The 26994-nt window shown below is 38.5% G+C and overlaps 1 protein-coding gene across 1 annotated transcript in view; it reads right to left on the bottom strand.

Moving 5' to 3' along the window:
* EEF1AKMT1 (EEF1A lysine methyltransferase 1) overlaps nt 1-26994 on the bottom strand; it is a 54048-nt gene that overhangs the window by 26618 nt on the left and 436 nt on the right. The gene's annotated exons all lie outside the window — the stretch shown is intronic.

Genomic DNA, 26994 nt, shown 5'->3' on the forward strand with positions numbered 1-26994 from the left:
CAATCTGGCGGATAGTTCTATTTCTTCCTTACCAATCTGGATGCCATTTATTTTCCTTTTCTTACCTTATTGCATTGGCTAGGACTTACAGTACTACGTTGAACAAGAGTGGTGAAAGCAGACATCCTAGATTTGTCCCAGATCTCAAGGAGAAAGCATTAAGTCTTTCACCATTAAGTAGGATATTGGCTGTTGGTTTTTTGTACATGCTCTTTATTGAGGAAGTTCCTCTTTGTAGTTTGTAAGAGTTTGATCATGAATGGGTGATGAATTTTTCAAATGCTTTTTCTGCATCAATTGATATGATCATGTGATTTTTCTTCTTTAGCCTATTGATATTATGGATTACATTGATTTTCTAATATTGAACCAGTCTTGAATTCCTGGAATAAGTCCCACTTAATTGTTGCTATAGACTGTTTGTGTTCCCCCAAATTTATATGTTGAAAAGGAATCCCCAATTTGGAGGTGGGGCCTTTGGAAGGTGATTAGGTCATGAGGGCAGAGCCCTTATGAATGGGATGAATTCCTTTATAAAAAAGACCACTAAGAGGATTGCTGGGAGGATGGTGGCATAGGGGAACTCTGAACTCACTGCCTCCCATGGACACAATAAATTTACAATTACCCTTGGGAATAATTTCCCCTGAGAGAGAACCGGAAACTGGGTAAAACGAACCCCCACAACAAGGGACAGCGCTGACTGAGGTGGAAGAGGCAAAAATACCTTTCTGGAAAGGAAAAATCCACATTCCACCCACAGCGCTTCACGGCTGGGAGCAATCTTAATGTACGAAACTTTCCCTGGAGGAGCAGGGGATATGAGTGGGAAAGCTTTGCCACAATAAACAGCTTTTGAACCCAGCACAACCAAGACAAGTGTCATAATATCTGGCTTTGCTGGCTATTAAAAACAATGGGGAATACCCCAGAAAAGCTGTCACACACAAGAGAAAGAAAAGCCTGCTCTTAAGGGCCCATGCACAAATTCACCTGTTCTGGAAAGCAATGAAAAATCAACAGAATGCAAGTTGCACAGTCCTTTGGTGAAAAGAGACTCACTTGATAAGCCTGGGTGCATCTCAGGCAGGCAGGAGGTGGCTGGGACCACCTCCCCAGGGACTGAGACACTGGCAGCAGCCGTTACTGTGACCTAGTAAGGCATGCTGACACAGAAGCTGGCAGACACCACTAGAGTTCTTCCCCTGGCCTGTTAGCCCAGGGTCAGCAACACCCACTAGAGCACTGATTTAATTCAGCTCAGCCAGGGCAGGCAGCCCACCCTAGGGACTGGCTCTACCCACCAGCAAGCCCTCTGGCAACTTGTGTGTCTGCAGAGACAGGGTGTGTGGGATCTCTGCAGTGGGCAGGTGGGTCCACTTCTGTGGTGCAGGGCGTGAGCAAGGGGTGGGCTGCATTGGCTGAGTGTGTGGGGCCTCTTCAGCAGGGTGAGTGGGTCCGCTTCAGCAGGGCAGGGTGTGTACACAGGGAAAGACTACATTGACCCAGTGTGTGGGCCTGCGGGTGGTGGGGCTTGTCAGCTGCAGCAGACTTGTGCTTCCAAAAACAGCCACATAGGGGATCTGCCCAACCTTCCAACACCTGAAACCATTGTGTGCTGCCACACCTGGAGCTGGTCCTACCCAGCACTACTGAGAGCTGAAAACAGCCTTGCAGGCAGGAGGCCTACAGCAATTGTGAGCCTGTGAGCCCAGCAATCAGCTGTGCTGGGGGCCTACTCACTTAACAGCAAAACTGCAGCAGGAATGTGCTATTAGACTTTGTAGTCAACTGTGTGGGGGTTCCCCACACCCAATAAAGTGACTGAAGGGACCACAGCAGCCACAGACAGCTGAGCATTACAACCGGCCAGCCAGGGAGATAGCCTAGCCTCCCCATGCACCTACACTAAAAGAAACCCCACACAACAGAAGGACACATGTAGCCCACACACAGGGCACTCCTGGAACATGTGGAAATGGTGATGAGACGGAAGCAGGCTGCTGGGTCTCATACAGCATCTCTTACATAAGCCCACTTCTCCAAGCTGGGAAGATATAGCTGATCTACCTAACACATAGATATAAGCACAGAGAAACAGGCAAAATGAGGAGACAAAAGAATATGTCCCAAATAAGGGAACATGACAGAGCCTCAGAAAAAGAACTAAACGAAACAGAGATAAACAATCTACCTGATAAGGAGTACAAACTAATAATTATAAAGATGCTCACTGATCTTGGAAGAATAATAGATGAACACAGTGAGAACTTCAACAAAGAATTAGAAAATATAAAAAAGAACCAATCAGAACTGAAGAATATAATAATGAAAATGAAAAATTCAGTAGAGGGAAACAAAAGCAGAGTAGATGATACAGAAGAATGGATCAGCAAGCTGGATGAAAGACTAGAGGAAATCACCCAAGCTGAACAGAAAAAGGAATTAAAAAGAACGAGGACAGCCTAAGGGACCTCTGGGACAACATCAACTGTACTAACATCCATGTTATAGGTGTTCTAGAAGGAGAAGAGAGAGACAAAGGGGCAGAGAATCTATTTGAAGAAATATTTGCTGAAAACTTTCTCAACTGAAGCAAGGAAAAAGACATACAGGTACAGGAAGCACAGAGAACACCAAACAAGATGAACCCAAAGAAGCCCACACCAAGACACATTATAATTAAAATGTCAAGAATTAAAGATAAACAGGGGCCAGCCCAGGGGAGTAGCGGTTAAGTTCACGTGCTCTGCTTGAGCAGCCTGGGGTTTGCTGGTTCGGATCCTGGGCGCAGACCTACGCACTGCTCATCAAGCCATGCTGAGGCAGCATCCCACATAGAGCAACTAGAAGGATGTACAACTATGACATACAACTATCTGCTGGGGCTTTGGGGAGAAAACAGGGAAAAAGGAGGGAGATTGGCAACAGATGTTAGCTCAAGGCCAATCTTCTTCAAAAAACACCCAAAATAAAAAAAAAATACATAAAAAAAAGAATTAAAGATAAAGAGAGAATCCTAAAAGCTGCAAGAGAAAGGCAACAAGTTACATACAAAGGAAACCCCATAACATTATCAGCCCACTTCTCAGCAGAAACCTTACAGGCTGAAAGAGAGTGGCACAATATATTTAAAGTGCTTAAATGAAAAAACTTACAGCCAAGAATACTCCACCCAGCAAGATTATGATTCAGAATGGAAGGAGAGATAAAGAGCTTTCCAGACAAGCAACAACTAAAGAAGTTAACCACCAATAAACCAGCCTTTCAAGAAATGTTAAAGGGACTTATTTAAGTAAAAAAGAAAAGACCACAAGCAGGAATAAGAAAATTATCCAAAAAAAAATTCATCACTGGGAAAGGCAAATACACAGTAAAGGTGGCAGATCAACTACCTATAAAGGCTAATATGAAGGTCGAAAGGCAAAAGTACTAAAATTATCTATTTCCATGATAAGAGGTTAAAGGATACACACACCAAAAAAAGAGGTTAAACACGATATTAAAAACATAAAATGTGGGAGGAGGGGAGTAAAAGAGTACAGCTTTAAGCAAGAGATCATACTTAAGAGACCATCAACTTAATATAGATTGCTGTTTACATAGGTTATTACAATATGAACCTCATGGTAATCACAAACCAAAAACCTATAATAAATAAACAAAAAATTAAGAGCAAGGAAACTAAACCTAATACTAAAGAAAGCCATCAAAACCACAAGGGAAGAAGGCAAAAGAAGAAAGGAACAGCGAAGAACTACAAAAACACACAGAAAAAAAAAAAAGCAAAATGACAATAAGTACATATCTATAGTTACTTTAAATGTCAATGGACTAAATGCTCCAATCAAAAGACATGGGTTGGCTGATTGGATAAAAAACAAGACCCATATATATGCTGCACACAAGAGACGCACTTCAGACCTAAAGACACTCACAAACTGAAAGTGAAGGGATGGAAAAAGATATTCCATGCAAATGGCAATGAAAAGAAAGCTGGGGTAGCAATATTTACATCAGACAAAATAGACTTTAAAACAAAAACTGTAACAAGAGACAAAGAAGGGCACTACATAATGATCAAGGGAACAATGCAACAAGAGGACACAGCACTTGTAAATATCTATGCACCCAATAGGAGCACCTAAATATATAAAGGAAATATTAACAGACATAAAAGGAGAAATAGACAGTAATACAATAATAGTAGAGGACTTTAACACTCCACTTATACCAACAGATAGATAATCCAAACAGAAGATCAAGAAGGAAACATCTGCCTTAAATGACACACTAGAACAGATGGACCTAGTAGATATATACAGAACATTCCATCCCAAAACCGCAGAATACACATTCTCTTTGAATGCATGTGGAACAGTCTCCAAGACAGATCACACATTAGGCCACAAAACAAGTCTCAATAAATTTAAGAAGATTAAAATAATACCAAGCATCTTTTCTGACCACATTGGTATGAAACTAGAAATCAACTAGAGGAAAAAAACTGGAAAAGCCACAAATATGTGGAGATTAAACAGCATGCTACCGGGCCGGCCCCGTGGCTTAGCGGTTAAGTGCGCGCACTCCGCTGCTGGTGGCCCGGGTTCGGATCCCAGGCACGCACCGACGCACCGCTTCTCTGGCCAAGCTGAGGCCGCGTCCCACATACAGCAACTAGAAGGATATGCAGCTATGACATACAACTATCTACTGGGGCTTTGGGGGAAAAAATAAATAAATAAATAAATAATTATAAACAGCATGCTACTGAACAACTATTGGGTCAATGGAGAAATCAAAAGATACCTGGAGACAAATGAAAATGAAAATATGGCATACCAAAATTTATGAGATACAGCAAAAGCGGTTCTAAGAGGGAAGTTTATTACAATACAAGCCTATCTCAACAAACGAGAAAAATCTCAAACAATCTAACAGTGCACCTAAAGGAACTAGAAAAAGAAGAACAAATGAAGCTCAAAATCAGTAGAAGGAAGGAAATAATAAAAATGAGAGCGGAAGGGCTGGCTTCGTGGACTAGTGGTTAAGTTTGGCGTGCTCTGCTTTGGCGGCCTGGGTTCACGGGTTCAGATTCCGGGTACGGACCTACATCCCTCGTCAAGCCATGCTGTGGCAGCAACCCACATATAAAAAAGGGAAGACTGGCACAGATGTTAGCTCAGGGCTAATCTTCCTCAGCAAAAAAAAAAAAAAAAAAATTGAGCAGAAATAGAGACTAAACAACAATAGAAAAAAAAATCAATGAAACTAAGAGCTGGTTCTTTGAAAAGATAAACAAAATAAAAAACCTTTAGCTAGAATCACCAAGATAAAAAGAGAGAGGCTCAAATAAATAAAACTAGAAACAAAAGAGGAGAAATTACAATGGACACCTCAGAAATACAAAAGATTATAAGAGAATACTATGAAAAGCTATACGCCAACAAATTGGATAATCTAGAAGAAATGGATAAATTCTTAGATTCATACAACCTTCCAAAACTGAATCAAGATGAAATAGAGAATTTCAATAGACCAATCACCAATAAAAAGATCAAAACAATAATCAAAAACCTCCCAAAAAATAAAAGTCCAGGATTGGACAGCTTCCCTGGTGACTTCTACCAAACATTCAAAGAAGACTAAATACCTATCCTTCTCAAACTCTTCCAAAAAACTGAAGAGGAGGGGAAGCTTCCTAACTCATTCTATGAAGCCAAAATTACCATGATACCAAAATCAGACAAGGACAACACCAAAAAAGAAAATTACAGGACAATATCATTGATGAACACAGATGCAAAAATCTTCAACAAAATATTAGCAAATCAAATACAGCAATATTAAACAGATCATACACTATGATCAAGTAGGATTTACCCCAGGGATACAGGGATGGTTCAACATCTGCAAATCAATCAATGTGATATAGTATATTAACAAAATGAAGAATAAAAATCACATGATCATCTAATAGACACAGAGAGAGCATTGGACAAGATACATCATTCATTTATGATAAAAACTCTGAATAAAATTGGTATAGAAGGAAAATACCTCAACATAATAAAGGCCATATATGACAAACCCACAGCGAATATCAATGGAGAAAAACTGAAAGCTATCCCTTTTTGAACAGGAAGCAGACAAGGATGCCCACTTTTGCCACTCTTATTTAACATAGTATTGGAAGTCCCAGCCAGAGCAATCAGGCAAGGAAAAGAATTAAAAGCGATCCAAATTGGAAAAGAAGAAGTGAAACTGTCACTTTTCACAGATGACATGATTTTATACATAGAAAACCCTAAAGAATCCACCCAAAAACTATTAGCAATAATAAATGAATACAGCAAATTGCAGGATACAAAATCAACATACAAAATTCAGTTGTGTTTCTATACACTAACAACAAAGTAGGAGAAACAGAAATTAAGAATACAATTCCATTTACAATTGCAATAAAAAGAATAAAATACCTAGGAATAAGTTTAACCAAAGAGGTGAAAGTCCAGTACACCGAAAACTACAAAACATTGTTGAAAGAAATTGAAGAAGACACAAAAAAATGGAAAGATATTCCGTGTACTTGGATTGGAAGAATTAACATAGTTTAAAATGTTCATACTTCCTAAAGCAATCTACAGATTCAATGCAATCCCTATCAAAGTTCCAATGATATTCTTCACAGAAATAGAACAAAGAATCCTAAAATTTATATGAAAATATATAAATATATCTATATTTATACACAAAAGACCCCGAATAGCCAAAGGAATCCTGAGAAAAAAGAACAAAGCTGGAGGCATCACAATCCCTGACTTTAAAATATACTACAAAGCTATAGTAATCAAAATGGCATGGTACTGGCACAAAAACAGACACACAGATCAATGGAACAGAATCGAGAGCCCAGAAATAAACCCAAACATCTATGGACAGCTAGTTTTCAACAAGGGAACCAAGAACACACAATGGAGAAAGGAAAGTCTCTTCAATAAATGGTGTTGGGAAAACTGGACAGTCAAATGCAAAAGAATGAAAGTAGACCACTATCTTACATCATACAAAAAAATTAACTCAAAATGGATTAAAGACAAATGTAAGACCCAAAAGCATAAAACTTCTAGAAGAAAACACAGGCAGCACGCTCTTTGACATCAGTCTTAGCAGCATATTTTCAAATACCATGTCTGACCAGGCAAGGGAAACAAAAGAAAAAATAAACAAATGGAACTATATCAAACTAAAAAGCTTCTGCACAGCAAAGGAAACCATCAACAAGACAAAAAGACAACTTAACAATTGGGAGAAGATATTTGCAAATCATATATCCAACAAGGAGTAAATTTCCAAAATATATAAAGAACTCATACATCCCAAAAACAAAAAAAACAAACAACCTAATCAAAAAATGGGCAGAGGATATGATCAGACATTTTTCCAAAGAAGATATACAGATGGCCAATAGGCACATGAAAAGACGTTCGTCACTAATTATTAGGGAAATTCAAATCAAAGCTAGAATGAGATATCACCTCATGCCTGTCAGAATGGCTATAATTAATAAGACAATACAAGAAATAATAAGTGTTGGAGAGGATGTAGAGAAAAGGGAATTCTCATACACTGCTGGTGGGAGTGCAAACTGGTGCAGCCACTATGGAAAACAGTATGGCGAGTCCTCAAAAAATTAAGAATAGGACTACCGTATGATCCAGTTAGTACACTGCTGGGTATTTATGCAAAGAACATGAAAACCTGAATGTGTAAAGATACATGCACCCCTGTGTTCACTGCAGCCTTATTCACAATAGCCAAGACTTGGAAGCAACCTAAGTGCCCATCAAGGGACAAATGGATAAAGAAGATGTGGTATATATACACAATGGAATATACTCAGCCATAAGAAACGATGAAATCTTTCCATTTGCCACAACATGGATGGACTTTGAGGGTAGTATGCTACGTGAAATAAGTCAGATGGAGAAGGTCAAATACTGTATTATATCACTCATAAATAGAAGATAAAAACAACAATAACAAACACACACAGAGATTAGATTGGTGGTTACCAGAAGGGAAGGGGGAGGGAGGAGGGTGAATGGGGTGAGTGGGCACATGTGTGTGGTGATGGATGGTAATGAGTCTTTGGGTGGTGAACAAGATGTAGTCTACACAGAAATTGAAATTTAATGATGTACACCTAAAATTTATATGTTATAAACCAACGTTACCTTAATTAAAAAAATCACAAGTACATTTGAAGGAATAAATACACTTCAAAAATTAAAAATAGATAGATAAATAAAATGGACATAAAAAAAAAAAGACTGCCATGTGAGGTTACAGTAAGAAGATAGCTGTCTGTCAACCAGGAAGCAGGCTCTCATCAGACACAGAATCTGCCAGCACTTTGATCTTGGAATTACTAGAAATATGAGAAAGAAATTTCTGTTTATAAGCCACCCCGTCTATACTATTGTTATAACAGCCTGAACAGACTAAGATAATTGTATTACATAATTCTCTTTATATATTGCTGGATTCTGTTTGCTAATACCTTGTTATGGATTTCTGCACCTATGTGCATAAGGGATATTGGTCTGCAGTTTCCTGTTTTGGTACTTTCTTTTATTTTGGTATTAGGGTAATATTGGTCGCATAGAACAAGTTTCAAATAATCTCCTCTTCTATTTTCTGGAAGAGACTGAGTAGAATCGGTGCTAATTCTTCTTTAAACATTTGGTGTAATTTTCCAGTGGAATCATCTGCTATGGCCTGAATTGTGTCACTCCCCCCAAATTCATATGTTGAAGGCCTCACCCCCAGTGTGACCATATGTGCAGACAGGACGTAAGGAGGTGATAAAGGTTAAATGAAGTCATAAGGGTGGGACTCTAATCTGATAGGGCTGGTGCACTTACAAGAGAAAAGGATACCAGAGCTTGCTTTCTCTCTGCCATGTGAGGACACAGTAAGAAGGCAGCCATCTGCAAGCCAGGAAGAGAGCCCACAGCAGGAACTGAATTGGCTGGCACCTTGATCGTGGGACTTCCCAGACTCTAGAACTGTGAGAAATAAATTCCTGAAGTTTAAGTCTGTGGTGTTTTGTTATAGCAGCCTGAGCAGACTAATATACTATCTATGGCCTGGAGATTTCTTTTATGGGAAATTCAATTTCTTTAATACTTATAGGACCATTCACATTATCTATTTCATATTGGGTGGGTGTTGGTAACTAGTAGTTTTTGAGGAATAGGTCCATTTCATCTAAGGTGTTAAATTTATGTGCATAGGAGTGTCTGTAGTATTCCCTTGTCTTTTCTTTAGGCTCTGTAGTGATATTCCATTTTATTCCTAATATTAACAATTTTTGTCTTATCTCTATTTTCTTTCTTAGTCTTACTAGAAGTTTGTTAATTTTATTGATCTTTTTCAAAGAATCAGTTTTTGCTTAATTGATTTTCTCTATTTTTTAAAAAAACTTCTATTTCATTGATTTATGCTCTTTATTTCCTTACTTCTGCTTTCTCTGCATTTATTTTGCTCTTCTTTTCCTAGTTTTTTGGTGGGAGTTTAGATACTGATTTGAGAACTTTCTCAATTTAACAAGAAATTAAAAAATACATTGAACTGAATGAAAACGAAACAATAAATGCAGCATTTAGTGCTATAAATTTCCCTTTTAGCAACGTCCCACAAAATTTGATAGTCTTCCATTTTCATTCAGTTCAATGTATTTTGTTTTTTTGCTGAGGAAGATTCGCCCTGAGCTAACATCTGTTCCCAGTCTTCCTCTTTTTTCTTTTTTTGTGCTTGAGGAAGATTAGCCCTGAGCTAACATCTGTGCAAATCTTCCTCTATTTTTTGTATGTGGGTCGCTGCCACAGCATGGCTGACAAGTGGTGTAGGTCTGCACAAAGGATCTGAACCAACGAACCCGGGCCACTGAAGTGGAGTGTGTCGAACCCAACTACTATGCCACCAGGCTGGCCCCATTCAATGTATTGTTTAATTTCGCTTGAGGATTTCTCTTTGGCCCATATATTACTTAGAAGTATGTTGTTTAATGTCCAAGTGTTTGGAGATTTCCTGTTATCTGCTCTCTAGTTGTGTATAATTTCAATTGTTTTAAAAGTGTTGAAATTTCTGGGCTGGCCCCGTGGCTTAGCGGTTAAGTACGCGCACTCTGCTACTGGTGGCCCGGGTTTGGGTCCCGTGCACGCACCGACGCACTGCTTCTCCGGCCATGCTGAGGCCGTGTCCCACATACAGCAACTAGAAGGATGTGCAACTATGACATACAACTATCTACTGGAGCTTTGGGGAAGAAAAAAAGGAGGAGGATGGGCAATAGATGTTAGCTCAGAGCCGGTCTTCCTCAGCAAAAAGAGGAGGATGAGCACGGATGTTAGCTCAGGGCTGATCTTCCTCACAAAAAAAAGTGTTGAAATTTTTGATACGGCTCAGGATATGGTCTATCTTGGAGAATGTTCCATGGGTGCCTGAATAGAATGTGCATTCTGCTCTTGTTGGGTGGCATGTGCTATAAAAGCAAACAGATCGAAACTTTACAGGCTAGGAGAGAGTGGAACGATATATTCAAAATTCTGAAGGAAAAAACTTTCAGCCAAGAATACTCTATCCAGCAAAAACATCCTTCAGATATGGAGAAATAATAACTATTCCAGATAAGCAAAAGCTAAGGGAGTTCATTTCCCCAAGACCTCCACTACCAGAAGTACTCAAGAAGGCCCTCACGCCTGAGGAAAAAAAAGAGAAAGGGGATTCAAAGTTTTGAACAAGCAGGAAAATAGGTCGACAAAACCAGAAAAATTGCAGCTCTCTATCAAAATAGATTAGCAAACAATTATAAAACCAAAGATCAAGGGAAGTTAAGCACCAAAAGTAAATATAACCTCATCATGTTAAACACAAACTCACAACACAGGAAGGAATAAGATGTGACAACAACAACTTAGAAGGGTAAGAGGAAAGGATTGAATCAACTTAGTCTAAGGGAATAAGACGCCATCAAAAAATGGACTATCACATCCATGAGATGTTTTATACAAACCTCATAGTAACCACTAACCAAATAATCAGAACAGAATCACACACGATAAAGACAGAGAAAACTAAGAGAACACCCATATGGAACTACCAAACTGAACTGGTAATCTGAAACACATGGGACGAGAAGTAAAAGAAATGCAAAAGAACCAGAAAAAGAGGAATAAAATAGTAACAATAAGCCCTCATATATCAATAATTACCCTAAATGTAAATGGATTGAATTCTCCAATCAAAAGACACAGAGTGGAGGGATGGATTAAAAAACAAGACCCAACAATATGCTGCCTCCAGGAAACACATCTCAGCTCTAAAGACAAACACAGGCTCAGAGTGAAAGGATGGAAGGGACAATACTCCAAGCTAATGGCAAACAAAAGAAAGCAGGTGTTACCATACTTATATCAGACAAAGTTGACTTCAAGATAAAACAGGTAATGAGAGACAAAGAGGGGCAATATATAACGATAAAAGGGACACTCCACCAAGAAGACATATCACTTTTAAATATATATGCAGCCAACACATGAGCACCAAGGTACATAAAGCAACTATTAACAAACCTAAAAGGAGATATTAACAACAACACAATAATGGTAGGGGATCTTAACACCTCACTATCATCAATGGGTAGATCATCCAGACAGAAAATCAATAAGGAAATAATGGATTTCAACGAAAAACTTGAGGAGATGGACTTAACAGATATATAGAGAGCACTCCATCCAAACACAGCAGATTACACATTCTTCTCAAGCGCGCATGGAACATTCTCAAGATTAGACCATATGTTGGGAAACAATGCATGCTTACATAAAGTTAAGAAGATTGAAATCATAAGAAGCATCTTTTCTGACCGTAATGCAATGAAGCTAGAAATCAACTACAAAAAAAAAACTGGGAAAGTGACCCAAAACTGTGGAGACTCAACAACATGCTACTAAACAACCAATGGATCATCAATAAAATTAAAGGAGAAATCAAATCACATCTGGAGACAAATGAAAACGAAAATACACCATACCAACTCATATGGGATGCAGCAAAAGCGGTCCTGAGAGGGAAACTCATTGCAATATAGGCCCACATTAACAAACAAGAAAAAGCCCAAATAAGCAACCTCAAACTAGGCCTAACAGAATTAGAAAAGGAAGAACAAACAAAGCCTAAAGTCAGGAAAAGGAGGAAAATAATAAAAATCAGAGCAGAAATAAATGAAATTGAAATCAGAAAAACAGTAGAAAGGATCAATGAAACAAAGAGGTGGTTCTTTCAGAAGATATACAGAACTGACAAACCCTTAGCCAGATTTACCAAGAAAAAAAGAGAGAAGGCTCAAATAAATAAAATTAGAAATGAAAAAGGAGAAATTACAACAGATACCACAGAAATACAAAAGATTATAAGAGAATACTATGAAAAACTATATGCCAACAAATTGGACAATCTAGAAGAAATGGATAAATTCTTAGACTCATACAACCTCACAAAACTGAATCAAGAAGAAATAGAGAACCTGAATAGACCAATCACAAATAAAGAGATTGAAACAGTAATCAAAAACCTCCCAAAAAATAAAAGTCCAGGACCAGATGGCTTCTCTGCAGAATTTTACCAAACATTCAAAGAAGATTTAATACCTATCCTTCTCAAACTATTCCAAAAAATAGAGGAAGATGGAACACTTCCCAACACATTCTATGAGGCCAACATCATGCTGATACCAAAGCCAGAGAAAGACAATACTAAGAAGGAAAACTACAGACCAATATCCATGATGAACATAGATGCAAAAATCCTCAACAAAATATTGGCAAACTGAATACAGCAATACATTAAAAAGATCATACACCATGATCAAGTGGGATTTATACCAGGGACACAGGGATGGTTCAACATCTGCAAATCAATCAATGTGATACACCACATTAACAAAACTAGGAATAAAAACCATATGATCATCTCGATAGATGCAGAGAAGGCATTTGACAAGATCCAACATCCATTTATGATAAAAACTCAACAAGATGGGTATAGAAGGAAAGTACCTTAACATAACAGAGGTCATATATGACAAATCCACAGCCAACATCATACTCAATGGGGAAAGTCTGAAAGCCCTTACTCTCAGAACAGGAACAAGACAAGGGTGCCCACTCTTACCACTCTTATTCAACACAGTACTGGAGGTTCTGGCCAGAGCAATTAGGCAAGAAAAAGGAATCCAAATAGGCAACAAAGAAGTGAAACTCTCGCTGCTTGCAGATGACATGATCTTATATATAGAAAACCCTAAAGAATCCATTGGAAAACTATTAGAAATAATCACCAACTACAGCCAAGTGGCAGGGTACAAAATCAACTTACAGAAATCAGTTGCATTTCTATATACCAACAATGAACTAACAGAAAGAGAACTCAAGAAGACAATCCCAGGGGCCAGCCCCATGGCGTAGTGGTTAAGTGCGTGTGCTCTGCTGCTGGTGGCCCGCGTTCAGATCCTGGGCGCGTAGCGACGCACCGCTTGTCAGGCCATGCTGCGGCAGTGTCCCACATAAAGTGGAGGAAGATTGGCACAGATGTTAGCTCAGGGCCAGTCATCCTCAGCAAAAAGAGGAGGATTGGCATGGATGTTAGCTCAGGGCTGATCTTCCTCACACACACACACAAAAAGACAATCCCATTTACAATAGCAACAAAAAGAATAAAATATTTAGGAATAAATTTAACCAAAGAGGTGAAAGACCTATACAGTAAAAACCATAAGACTTTATTGAAAGAAATCAATGATGACATAAAGAGATGGAAAAACATCCCATGCACATGGATTGGAACAATCAACACAGTTAAAATGTCCATACTAGCTAAAGCAATCTACAGATTCAATGCAATCCCAATCAGAATCCCAAGGAGATTCTTCATGGAAATAGAACAAAGAATCCTAAAATTCATATGGGGCAACAAAAGACCCCAAATAGCTAAAGCAATCCTGAGAAAAAAGAACAAAGCTGGAGGCATCACAATCTCTGACTTCAAAACATACTACAAAGCGATAGTAATTAAAACAGCATGGTACTGGTACAAAAACAGACACACAGATCAATGGAACAGAATTGAAAGCCCAGAAATAAAACCTCACATCTACGGGCAGTAATCTTTGACAAAGGAGCTAAGAACATACAATGGAGAAAGTAAAGTCTCCTCAATAAATGGTGCTGGGAAAACTGGACAGCCACTTGCAAAAGAATGCAAGTAGACCATCTTCTTTCACCATACACAAAAATTAACTCAAAATGGATCAAAGATCTGAAGGTGAGACCTAAAACTATAAAACTCCTGGAGGAAAACATAGGTAGTACACTATTTGTCACCGCCCATAAAGGGATCTTCTTGAATTCCATGTCTACTCAGTCAAGGGAAATAAAAGAAAAAATAAACAAGTGGGACTTCATTAGATTAAAGAGCTTCTACAAGGCAAATGAAACCAGGATCAAAATGAACAGGCAACTCACCAGCTGGGAGAATACATCTGCAAACCATATATCTGACAAGGGATTAATCTCCATAATATATAAAGAACTGATGCAACTGAACAACAAAAAAACAAACAACCAGATCAAAAAATGGGTAGAGGAAATGAACAGACAGTTCTCCAAAGAAGATATACAGATGGCCAACAGGCACATGAAAAGATGCTCAACATCACTAATCATAAGGGAAATGCAAATCAAAACCACACTAAGATATCACCTTACACCTGTTAGAATGGCTATAATCACGAAGACAAAAAACAACAAATGCTGGAGAGGCTGTGGAGAAATGGGAACCCTAATCCACTGCTGGTGGGAATGCAAACTGGTGCAGCCTCTATGGAAAACAGTATGGAGATTCCTCAAAAAATTAAAAATGTAAATCCCTTATGATCCAGCTATCCTACTACTGGGTATGTACCTAACAAACCTGAAATCAACAATCCAAAGAGGCTCATGCACCTGTGTTCACGGCAGCATTATTCACTATAGCCAAGACATGGAAGCAACCCAAGTGTCCCTCGACTGATGATTAGATAAAGAAGATGTGGTATATATATATACCATGGAATACTACTCAGCCATAAAAAAAGACGTTCCCACTTGCAACAATGTGGATGGACCTGGAAGGTATTGCGTTAAGTGAAATAAGCCAGAAAGAGAAAGACAAACACCACATGATTTCACTCATATGTGGAAGGTAAACCAACACATGGACAGAGAGAACTGTTTGGTGGTTACCAGGGGCAAGGGGGGTGGGGGGATGGGCAGAAGGTGTGGATGGAGGCATGTATATGTTGAGTGACAAACAATAATGTAAAACAAAAATTTCACAATAAAAAAAAAGTAATAAAAGCAAATAGATCATTTTGGTTGATGGTGTTATGATGTCCTCCTATATTCTTGCTGGTTTCCCATCTAGTAGTTCAATCAGTTGCTGAGAGGGAATTGAAATCCCGTTATAATGGTAGATTTGTCTATTTTTCCCTTCAGTTCTATCACTTTTTGCTTCGTGCTTCATGTAATTTAAAATGTTCTTGTTTGGTGTTACAAATTTAGAATTGCTATGTGTTATTGATGAATTAAACCTTTTTATCATTATGTAATGTTTCTCTTTGTTGCTGGTGATCTTCTTTGCTCTGAACTCTATCTAGTATTAATAAAGCTACTCTTGCTTTATTTTTTTCCTTGATTAACGTTTGCATGGTATATATTTTTCCCTCCTTTGACTTTCAACCTATACCATCATATACTATCATATTTGAAGAGAGTTTCTTGTAGACAGCAAATAGTTAGGTACTTTATTTTTAATACACACTCGGCTAACTTCTGTCTCTTAATTGGTGTATTTAGACCATTTACATTTAATGTTATTCTTGATATATGAGTGAAGTCTACCATTTTATTATTTGCGGTTTGTTCACTATTTTTTCATTCCTGTTTCATTTTCCTGCCTTCCTGTACATTACTTGAACATTTTTTAAAAATTCCATTTATAGCAAAAGACAAATGGGCAAAAGACTTGAACACGTACTTCACAAAAGATATGTGAACATATAAATAGTCAAAAATCATATGAAAAGGTATTCAACCTTATTAGTTATCAGAGAATGCAAATTATGGTTATAATGAGATACCACTACACACCTAACCAGATTGAATAAAATTAAAAAGCCTGATAATACCAAATATTTTTGAGGATGTGGAGTAATGGAAACTAGCTACTCTGCTGTTGAAATGTAAATTGAAGAAAACATTTTGGAAAACAATTTGACCTTACCCCTACACTCTTCCACTCAGCAATTCTATATCTACATATTCATACAGACCACATAACTATATGAAACTCTTATGATTTGCATGAATAGCCATGTAAAAGATGTTCAAAGTAGAAACGTGTAATAGCAACAATTAAAATCAACTGAAATGTCCAACCATTGGACATTATACAATATACTATTGTACATCCCTACAATGGAATACTATACAGCAATGAAAACATTTTATGACTTCATTTGTTTCCTTTGTTGGCTTACTAGCTATAATTCTTTGTTATTTAAGTGGTTGCTTTAAGCTTTACTGTATATGTCTTTAATGTATCACAGCATACATTCAAATGTTATTATATCACTTCACATATTGTATTAGAACCTTACAATAGTATACATACTTCCATTCCTTTCCTCCAAGCCTTTGTGTTACTGTTGTCCTACATATTGTAATTTTTTATAAACCCACACCCTATTGTTAAATTTAAAAATCTTATATATTTACCTACAAAGTAACCATTTACAGTGTACTTCATTTTGTTGTATTAATATTTCTATTTTGTCATTTTCCTTCTGCTTCAATGACTTGAAAATTTCTCGTAGGGCAGTTCTGCTGGTGACGCATTCTTTCAGCTTTTGTATGTCTAAAACTGTCGTTATATCACCTTACCCTTTGAAAGATATTTCTGTTGTGCCATGGAATTCTAGGCTGACAGTTTCTTTCTCCTCAGTACCCTAAAGATGTTCCTTCACTGTCTACTGGCTGCATTACTTATAGAATAAAATCTGCTGTCACCCTATTTTTGTTACTTTTTGTGTCTTTCTTCCCTGGCAGCTTTTAAGATTTTTTTCATTATCATTGGTTTTGAGCATTTGGTTATGATGTGCCTTGGTGGAGTTTTCTTCACGTTTCTTGTTCTTTGGGTTTACCGAGCCTCTTGGATCTGTGGGTTTATAGTTTTCCTCAAATTTGGAAAGTTTTTGGCCGTTATTTCTCAAACACTTTTCTGCTGCCCTTCCCTTTCTGGGACCCCAATTACACATATATTATGTAGCTTGAAACTGTCCTGAAGTTGTCTGATGCTCTATTCATTAAAAAACATCTTTTCCTTTTTGTATTTCATTTGTGATAGTTTCTATTTCTGATCTTCAAGTTTACTAATCTTTTATTCTTCAATGCCCAATCTGCTGTTAATCTCATCCAATGTAATTTTCATTTCAGATATTGTAGTTTTCAGTTCTAGAAGTTTGATTTTATATCTTTCATATTTGTACTTAACATTCAATCTTTCCTCCAGGTTTCTGAATGTACAGAACATAGTTATAACTGTCCATATTGCCTACTAATTATAACATCTGTGTCTGTTCTGGGTCAGCTTCAATTGATTGATTTTCTCCTTATTATGGGTTGTATTTTCTTGCTTCTTTGCATGCTTGGTTATTTTTCTATGGAATGCCAGATATTATTAATTTTAACTTGTTGGATGGTAGATATTTCTGTACTCCTCTAAGTATAAATATTTTTAAATTTAATTATAAATTAATATTTATGAATATAAATATTCTTGAGATTTGTACTGGGACACAGTAGTTAAGTTACTTGGAAACAATTGGATCCTTTCAGGTCTTGCTTCTAAGACTGTTAGTAGAGAGCAGAGCAGCATTTAGCCTAGCACTAATTACTACTCACCACTGTGGCAAAATGTTTCTAAGTATTCTATTCAACGCCCCATGAACTGTAAGGTTTTGCAGTACAGTTGGTGGGAACAGGCACTATTCCTGGTCTTGAATTAATTCTGTTCCTTCAAATCCTTTCAAGTACTTCTTTTCCTAGCCTCACGTAGTTTCTCAAGGAGGTCTCTCTGCAGATGTCTAGAGTTCTTTCTCTACACAGCTCTCTCACCTCTGGTACTCTGCCTGGCACTCTAGCCACACTGGCTTCCCCAGATTTTTTGCAAAATTTCCTCAACTCAGTGAGTTGGCTGGGCTCAGCCTGGGTTCCTCTTCCCTGTCTAGCAGTCTGGAAACTTTTCAAGGCAGTAAGATGGGACAATCATCAGGCTCATCTTTGCTGTTCCTCGGTCTCAAGGATCACTGCCCTTTGTTGCCTGGTGTCCAATATCTTGAAAAACATTTTTTCACATTTCTCATCTGTTTTCTTAGTTATATCAGATGGGAGGGGAAATTTAGCCCTTGTTACTCCAAGTGGAAGTCCACAACAGTAAAAAAATAATTAACAGTGATATGTACTAACAAGGATGCATCTCAAGAACATGTAAATCACAAAGTTACAGATGAATATACATAGTATAAATGATTCTACTTAAATGAAGTTCAGAAACACGCAGATAAAAGCAAGTGAATGAAAAACTAAAGTTTAAAGGTAGTGGTTACCCCTGGGAATGAGGGATAGGCTTAGAGAATAATACATGTAATAATTTTTAAAATTTTTATTACATATCAGCAGAGACCTGTGGATTTGATTCTGTAAGTAGGAAGCACCTGAAACGGCTTCCAAGCAGTTTGATGCCTCAACCAGAGTACTGAAATCTTTCAGAGAACTTAGAATAAACCTCATGGAATAACTCATCTGTCGTCCTTCCATACATATTTTTTACACTGTACGTTGATCCCCATTAAGTTATGAAATTATTATAGTGGGACATCAGCATTTTTAATAAATAGAAAAAAAATGTATCAAAGTATATGGCCTATAGTAGAAGTATCGCTTTGTGAAATGTTTTAGCATAAATATACATGTGTGTACTGGGTCGTGTATCACGATGCAAGGGTTTTAGTTTTAAATGTTTAAAAATTTCCACTGTAAACTATTTGCAATGTGTGCACACATCCATCTCAAGACAGATGTTCCATCCAGTACTTTATTGGACTAGCTCATTTAAATACCTTTTACCTGAAGCAGATATTTCATGGTTTTTCTTTATACCAACTGTGGAAAAGCATTTCTGCTGTTATTTAGACATTCAGAAAACAGTATGATACGGTATTAAGAGCATGGACTCTGGAGCTAAATTACCTAGGTTTATTATTTTTTTTTTTAATTTTTATTTATTTATTTTTTCCCCCCAAAGCCCCAGTAGATAGTTGTATGTCATAGTTACACAGCCTTCTAGTTGCTGTATGTGGGATGCGGCCTCAGCATGGCCAGAGAAGCAGTGTGTCGGTGTGCACCCGGGATCCGAACTCGGGCCGCCAGCAGCGGAGTGTGCGCACTTAACCGCTAAGCCGCGGGGCCGGCCAAATTACCCAGGTTTAAATCACGGCTATCCACTTACTACCTGCACAGCTTTGAGCAAGTATTTAACCTCTCTGTGCCTCAATTTCCTCACCTATAAAATAGAGATAATTTTATATTATCTCCATATTTATGGATAATAACACCTACTTAATAGGGTTATTGTGAGTTAAATGGGTTACTACCTATAAAGTGCCTAATAGTCTTTGGCACACAGTAGAAATACAAATATTACCTACCATTATTATTTGAAGTTGCAGTATATCATTAATAATATGGTATCCATCACAACTACTAAACAAGATACTTTAGTACTTTCATGACTGTCCACTTTACAAAAAGTGAATTGCCAGAAAAGTGAATGGCTGAAACTGGACCATAGGAAATCAGTAATTTAAAGGGAATAATATGAAGTGTGATAAGAAACTTGACGAGCATAGTGAATGCCACTGGTAGCCAGCAGGATTTAACTTTGGCTTTGACTGACTTGTAACAAATATTCTATTCACAGATTTAAGATATACTTTTTTTTCCTCATTTTAACAGCTCTGAAATCAGGACGTGACTTTAAAATAACGGTGTATAAGTTTAATGGTCAGCATGTTTTCTCAAAGTGATGGTACATTCTTACAATCCATGGCATCTCAGATTTGATGAAATATAGTTATCACTATATCAACTGTAGGCAATAATTCAGTGAATCAACCATGCAGCAGATCCATCATTTTACAGCCTCAAAATAAAGTGGTCAGAAAGAGGTGAGACAGTTCTGGAGGTTGAAAACATCCAACTGGTACCCATGGGAATGAATGGTGAAAGAGAGTGTACATATATAAAGGTCATTAGAGGATTCTGGGAGGACTGTTTCCATATTTAGATAATTACACTGGTACAATCTGTCTGATGTAACTATTTTGGAACTCAATAGTTTATTCGAAGGCTTGCAACTTCCAGGGGAAGATTTAAATTGTGGTTAATTTCAGTCACTTTTGGCACTTAGCTTGGCAGTGGCTACCCATGCCCCACTCCCTATCCCTGTGTCAGGAAGCTGTGCACATGTTCCTGTTTTGTGCTCAGGTCTTAATTTATAGAGCTGACTGAGTGAGGACATGGAAAGTTCAATGCCACTGAAAGAAAAGTTTAATGTTAGTCACAGTTCCTCTAGAAACGAGAGGCACGGTGCACCATGAAGGGCCACATAAAACTTGTCACATGCAGGGACAAGGAAGCAGAGAGAGAGAACTGGGACTACACCCTTATTGCTAAGGTGGTGGGAAGGAACTAGGTGGAGATGTCCCCTATTGGGCAGGGAGGCAAAACACACGTTCTATAGTTTGTGGTTGCGAGGTTTGTGATAGGACTTACCACTACACCACTGGGGCTTGCCCCTGGTATGGCTTTTATGTGCCCACGAGAGCTGGCTTGCAGGAAAGATGTAAACAACTTTGGCCATTAGTTTGGCCCTATAGTTAATGGGTGCCAAGTAAACAAATCCAAAATCTAAGAACACACAGTTTCAACAGTTCCAGGAGCAGGTGATATGCAACCTGTGGGAGCCAGGATAGGCAATAAAGTCTCTGTCCCTCAAATATCGGGGATCTGTGTTCTGATCACCAATCACTGCTTTTGACTGTGGAGGAACAGACACAAAGTCAGGCAGCCATCGTTGCAGGGCTCCCACTGTTGCAAGCACTCCCCCTACACTTGAAACAACTCTGAGGGGATTTAAAGGGCCAGCACCTTTTCCTCTCTTTCATTTTTCTCTTTTTCCCCTTTTGGGAGCCAGACATTTAAGCACTAGACTATTATAAAAAGCAACCAAATATATGGGGAAATTTAGAAAGTCACTGTGCATGCCCAGGAACAAGTGTAAGCTCAGAAAAGACCTGAGGAGACCTTAAGGTTACACTTCAGGCTGATCCTCAGCACAAAGACAGCCTACAACAATCGAAAAAACAAAAATAATAAAACAATAACAAAACCCAGCAAATCCTGGGGAAAGGGAAGAATCTTATTTCCAGTTACCACATTATTAGACTCAAATATCCAGTTTTCAACAAAAAAAAAAAATCACAAGGCATACAAACAGGAAAGTATGGCCCATTCAAAGGAAAAAAGTAAATCAACAGAAACCATCCCTGAGAAAGATCAGATAGCAGATCTACTAGACAAAGACTTTATTTATTTATTTATTTTCCCCCCAAAGCCCCAGTAGATAGTTGTATGTCACAGTTGCACAGCCTTCTAGTTGCTGTATGTGGGACGCAGCCTCAGTATGGCCAGAGAAGCGGTGTGTCGGTGTGCGCCCAGGATCCAAACCTGGGCCACCAGTAGCGGAGTGCGAGCACTTAACCGCTAAGCCATGGGGCCGGCCGCTAGACAAAGACTATAAAACAACTGTCTTAAAGATGGTGACAGAACTAAAGGAAGACGTGGAAAAAGTTAAGAAAATGATGTATGAACAAAATGGAAATATCAGTAGAGACAGAAAACATAAAAGGAAACCACAAAGAAATTCTGGAGCTGAAAATTACAATAACTAAAACGAAAAATTCAAAAGCAGATTGGAAGCAGGCATTAGAATCAGCAAACTTGGGGGCTGGCCCCATGGCTTAGCGGTTAAGTGCGCGTGCTCCGCTACTGGCAGCCTGGGTTCGGATCCCGGGCGCACACCGACACACCGCTTCTCTGGCCATGCTGAGGCCGTGTCCCACATACAGCAACTAGAAGGATGTGCAACTATGACATACAACTATCTACTGGGGCTTTGGGGGAGGAAAAAAAGCGGGGAGGATTGGCAATAGATGTTAGCTCGAGCCTGTCTTCCTCAGCAAAAAGAGGAGGATTAGCATGGATGTTAGCTCAGGGCTGATCTTCCTCACACACAAAAAATAAATAAATAAAAAATAATAATAAAAAAAAAACTTGCCTGGAAATTTCAGGATACTGTTTAATTAAAAAAAAAGAATCAGCAATCTTGGAGATAAAATAATTGGAATTATCGACTCTGAGGAAAGAAAGAAAAAAAGATTGAAGAAAAGTGAACAGAGCCTAAGGAACCTGGGGTACACCATCAAGTGGACCAACATACACATTGTGGGAGTCCCAGAAAGAGAAGAGAGAGAAAGGGACAGAGAGATTATTTGAAGAAATAATGGCTGAACACTTTCCAAATTTGGTGAAAAACATGACTATAAACATCCAAGAAGCTTAACGAATCCTTATAATGATGAACTCAAAGACACCCACACCAATACACATTGTAATCAAACTATCGAAAGCCAAAGACAGAATCTTAAAAGCACCAAGAGAGGTGACTTGTCATATACAAGGGATCATCAATAAGACCATCAGATTTCTCATCGGAAACTTTGAGACCAGAAGGCAGTAGACTGCTATATTCAAAGTGCTGAAAGAAAAAAAAATCAACCAAGAATCCTATATCCGGGAAAAATGTCCTTCAAAAGTGAGGGAGAGGGGCCAGGCTGGTGGCGCAGTGGTTGAGTTTCGGCACACTCTGCTTCAGCGGCCTGGGGTTCGGGGGTTTGGATCCCAGGAGTGGACCTACACTGCTCATCAAGGCATGCTGTGGCGGCGTCCCACATACAAAATAGAGGAAGATGGGCACAGACGTTAGCTCAGGGCCAATCTTCCTCACCAAAAAAAAAAAAAAAGAAAGAAAAAGAAAAAGAAGTGAGGGAGAAATCAAGACATTCCCAGATAAACAAAAGCTGAGGGAGTCTGTTACCACTAGACCTGCCCTGCAAGACATGGTAAAGTGAGTCCTGCAGGTTGAAATGAAAGGACACTAGACAGTGACTCAAAGCCGTATGAAGAAATAAAGATCTCAGTAAAAGTAAATATATAGACAATTATAAAAGCTAGTATTATTGTAACTTTGATTTGTAACTCTTTTTGTTTTCTGCATGATTTAAGAGACTGACACTCAAGTGTCCATCAACAGATGAGTGGATATACATACAAAGGAATATTATTCAGCCTTGAATAGGAAGAAAATTCTGACATATGCTACAGACATGTGGATGAATCTTGAGGACATTATGCTGAGTGAAATGAGCCAGTCACAAAAAGACAAATACTGTATCATTCCACTTATATGAGGTACCTATAGTAGTCAAATTCATAGAGACAGAAAGTAGAATGGGGTTGCCAGGGGCTTGGCGGGGGGAGAATGGGGAGTTTAATGTGTGTAGTTTCAGTTTTACAAGACGAAAAGAGTTCTGGAGATGGATGGTGGTGATGGTTTCACAACAGTGTCTTATGTACTTAACACTACTGAACCGTACACTGAAAAACAGTTAAGATGGTAAATTATATGTTATGTGTACAGTACCACAATAAAAATATTGGGAACAAACGTTATTAAACATCAATGAGCTGTTAAGCTAGGTAATTAGATTGGGTTGTTATGGCTTTGGCTACTAGAGAATGTTTCCCTGAAGAAGTGATATTTAAGCTAGGCTCTAAAGAATAAAATTCTTCCTTAGGCAAAGAAAGGAGAAGCAGCATTCAAGGTAGAGGAAACAGCATTTGCATCGAGTGGTAGAAGAACTGATTCATTAACAGTTCAAAGTAAATTAGGAATAATCTCAAAAGAACTGCCTACCTACTCAGCAATAAAATAATGTTCACACTGAACTGATAATTTGAATTTTATTGTTTGATAGTTTTGTTTATATTTAATTTGAGAATGTGTTTGGTTTTATAGTTGTATAAGGATCAAAAGCACTATGAATTCTTTACTTTTGAGGTTATAATTTAGAATAAAAATTACTTAAGTCAACACAGAAGTATCTGCAGCAGTCTCACCGAGGAATGCTATGAAGGCTCAAAATGAGTAATTCTAGTTTATGGCAATAAACATAAAGAATCAATTTTTAGGAAAGTATACCAGGAGCTATCAAGCTGGAGAATTTCCAAGTGGAAATTCCAAAGATTAGTCTGTGTGCATCCTGAACTAAGAAAGACTGAGAAAACAGCAAACTGATGTGCAAACTACTAATAGGTTTCATTTTGGTTTAGTTTTTCAGCATTGAGAGTTTCGGTCAGGAAAAGAATCACGCAACTATTAAAATCCAACATGTCCCAGCAGAGTTGAAGCGTACAAAGAGTTACTGACCAAAGCTGCACCATGAGACTGCCTAGAAGAGTTGAAGGACAAAGAAATGTGTATGTATGTGTGTGTACATATATGTGTGTGTGGGTGTGTCTATATACATTTAAATAAACACACACATATATATACACATATGTATATCCCTGATATAGACAGGAATATTTGAATTTGTATTTATTAATACTAAACACTTTCCATAGCTGCATCTGTGGAAAAGGGCTTTCAAACTGCAGGTTAAAACCTGTTAGTTAATCATTTAGAAATAAAGCATGAAAACCATAAAAAAAAAAAATCCAGTTGACTTAAGTACAAAACAAAGAATTCCAAAAGGCAGTTTAAGCAAACTGTCTACTTTCATAGCTGTAAAAGGCAATTAAATTTCAATGTACATTTTAGTATGACTTTGATCCAAAAATAAAAGTTTATTTTTAAAGCTGATCAAATCCATTCATTTGACAATCATTTACTAAGGCAGTACCTTGTCCTAAGCACTGTTCTTAGTGATGGGAATCAAAGTCCCTGTCCTCCTGGAGTTTATATTCTAGTGAGGTGGAGACAGACTATAAACAATAGGAATAAAATATACATTGGACGAGGATAAGATCAATGGAGGAACATGTAGACAGGGTAGGGGGCTGCAATTTTAGCAGTCAGAGACCGTTTCCTACATTATTAAAGTGAGTTTGAATGTATCACGTCTTAAGAGCGAAAAACTGCAATCTATTTATGTAATAAACATCACTAAAGACTAAATTAAATGAACTTTAGTTTTAATATACTAATTTTTTTACTTAATTCACTACTTTATCATACTTTCAGCATTGCATTATTTAAAAATTTTTCAAGTGGGTTTGTGAAATGGCTGTGCAAGAGACTTTCAACTCCACACAGATTGGGAAATGCTGTGTTATATTCCTATTAAACTGACGCTCAGCTGTATGTGGCTCATACTCTAGATCAGCGGTTCTCACAGGAGAGCCAGGAAGATTTTGCCCCCCAAGGGAACATTTGGCAATGTCTGGAGACATTTTTGGTTGTCACAACTGGGGAGGGTGCTAGTGGCATTTAGGGAGTAGAGGCAGGTTTACAGGACAACCTTCCACAACAGGGAACTACCTGGCCCAAAATGTCAATAGTGCTAGGGTTGAGAAACCCTGCTCTAGAGGGAAAGAAACATAGACAAATAATTGTGACAATGTGGTGGGCCCTCTATTAGAGAAGCACCATTTAGCGCCATAGGACCAGAGTAAAGAGCATGTGCGGGTGGAGGACAGAAGTGAAACAGCAGGTGGCATTTTCACTTGGCCTTGAGGGAGAGGAAAGGATGAAGGATTACAGAAGGAAGGCATGAGCAAAGGGCTGGACACGTTAACGTGCAGCATCAGCAGGGATTAGCAGGCTCCAAATGGGCTGTGGTTACTTTCTATTTCTTTAGAGTACTTAACTCAATATAACTAATGTAATCTTTAAAAGTTATGTTTCAAATGCATAAAATTCTTCAATTTCCATATATTAAATTTACTTAAAGCAAGTCCCTCCCTCCCCCACTGTATAAATTTGAACAGTATCATATTGCCTTCTGCAAGTAATTTCGGTCAAGGCAGCGTGACCCAGTGGAAAGAGTATTAACCTAGGAGTCACTCCAGACTTCTGGGTAAACTGGGGGGGGGGGGGCGGGGGGTCGGGGCGGGGACGGGACGATGACCCGGGCTTCTTCTGTGAATGGATAAGAACGGCCTAGATGTTCCTAAATACTTGATGCATATTGCTGTATGATTCTACCCTTAACTCGACCTACTGTCAGAAAAGGGCTATAATCTGCTATAATTTTTTTTTCATCTTTGCATACTTAGTTACCTGTGACTACAATGGTTCTTTCTTTTTCCTTTTCTAAAATTCTATTTATCCTGTTATTTTTAAAACTAACAAAAAAACGGAGGTAAACGACCTCCAGCGAAATACAGATCATAAATGTACAACGTGATGAGTTCTGCTCTCTACACCTCCATGTAAGCACAGCCCATACGGAGACCCTTCTGCCTCACGTCACTGCTCCGGAAGTGTCTCCACCGGCGGGGTCCCGAGGACGACCCTCCCGTGCCCCGGCCTTCGCCAGCCGGGGACTTCCCTGGAGAGCGGGGCCGGCTGCTGCTGCACACGCGCTGCGCCCCGCAGAGGCCCGGCCTCCTGACCCTCGACGCGGCGCCCTGCCTGGACAAGAGGCCG

The sequence above is a fragment of the Diceros bicornis genome, chromosome 9 (assembly GCF_020826845.1).
Source record: "Diceros bicornis minor isolate mBicDic1 chromosome 9, mDicBic1.mat.cur, whole genome shotgun sequence".
In the NCBI taxonomy this organism is placed as follows: Eukaryota; Metazoa; Chordata; class Mammalia; order Perissodactyla; family Rhinocerotidae; genus Diceros; species Diceros bicornis.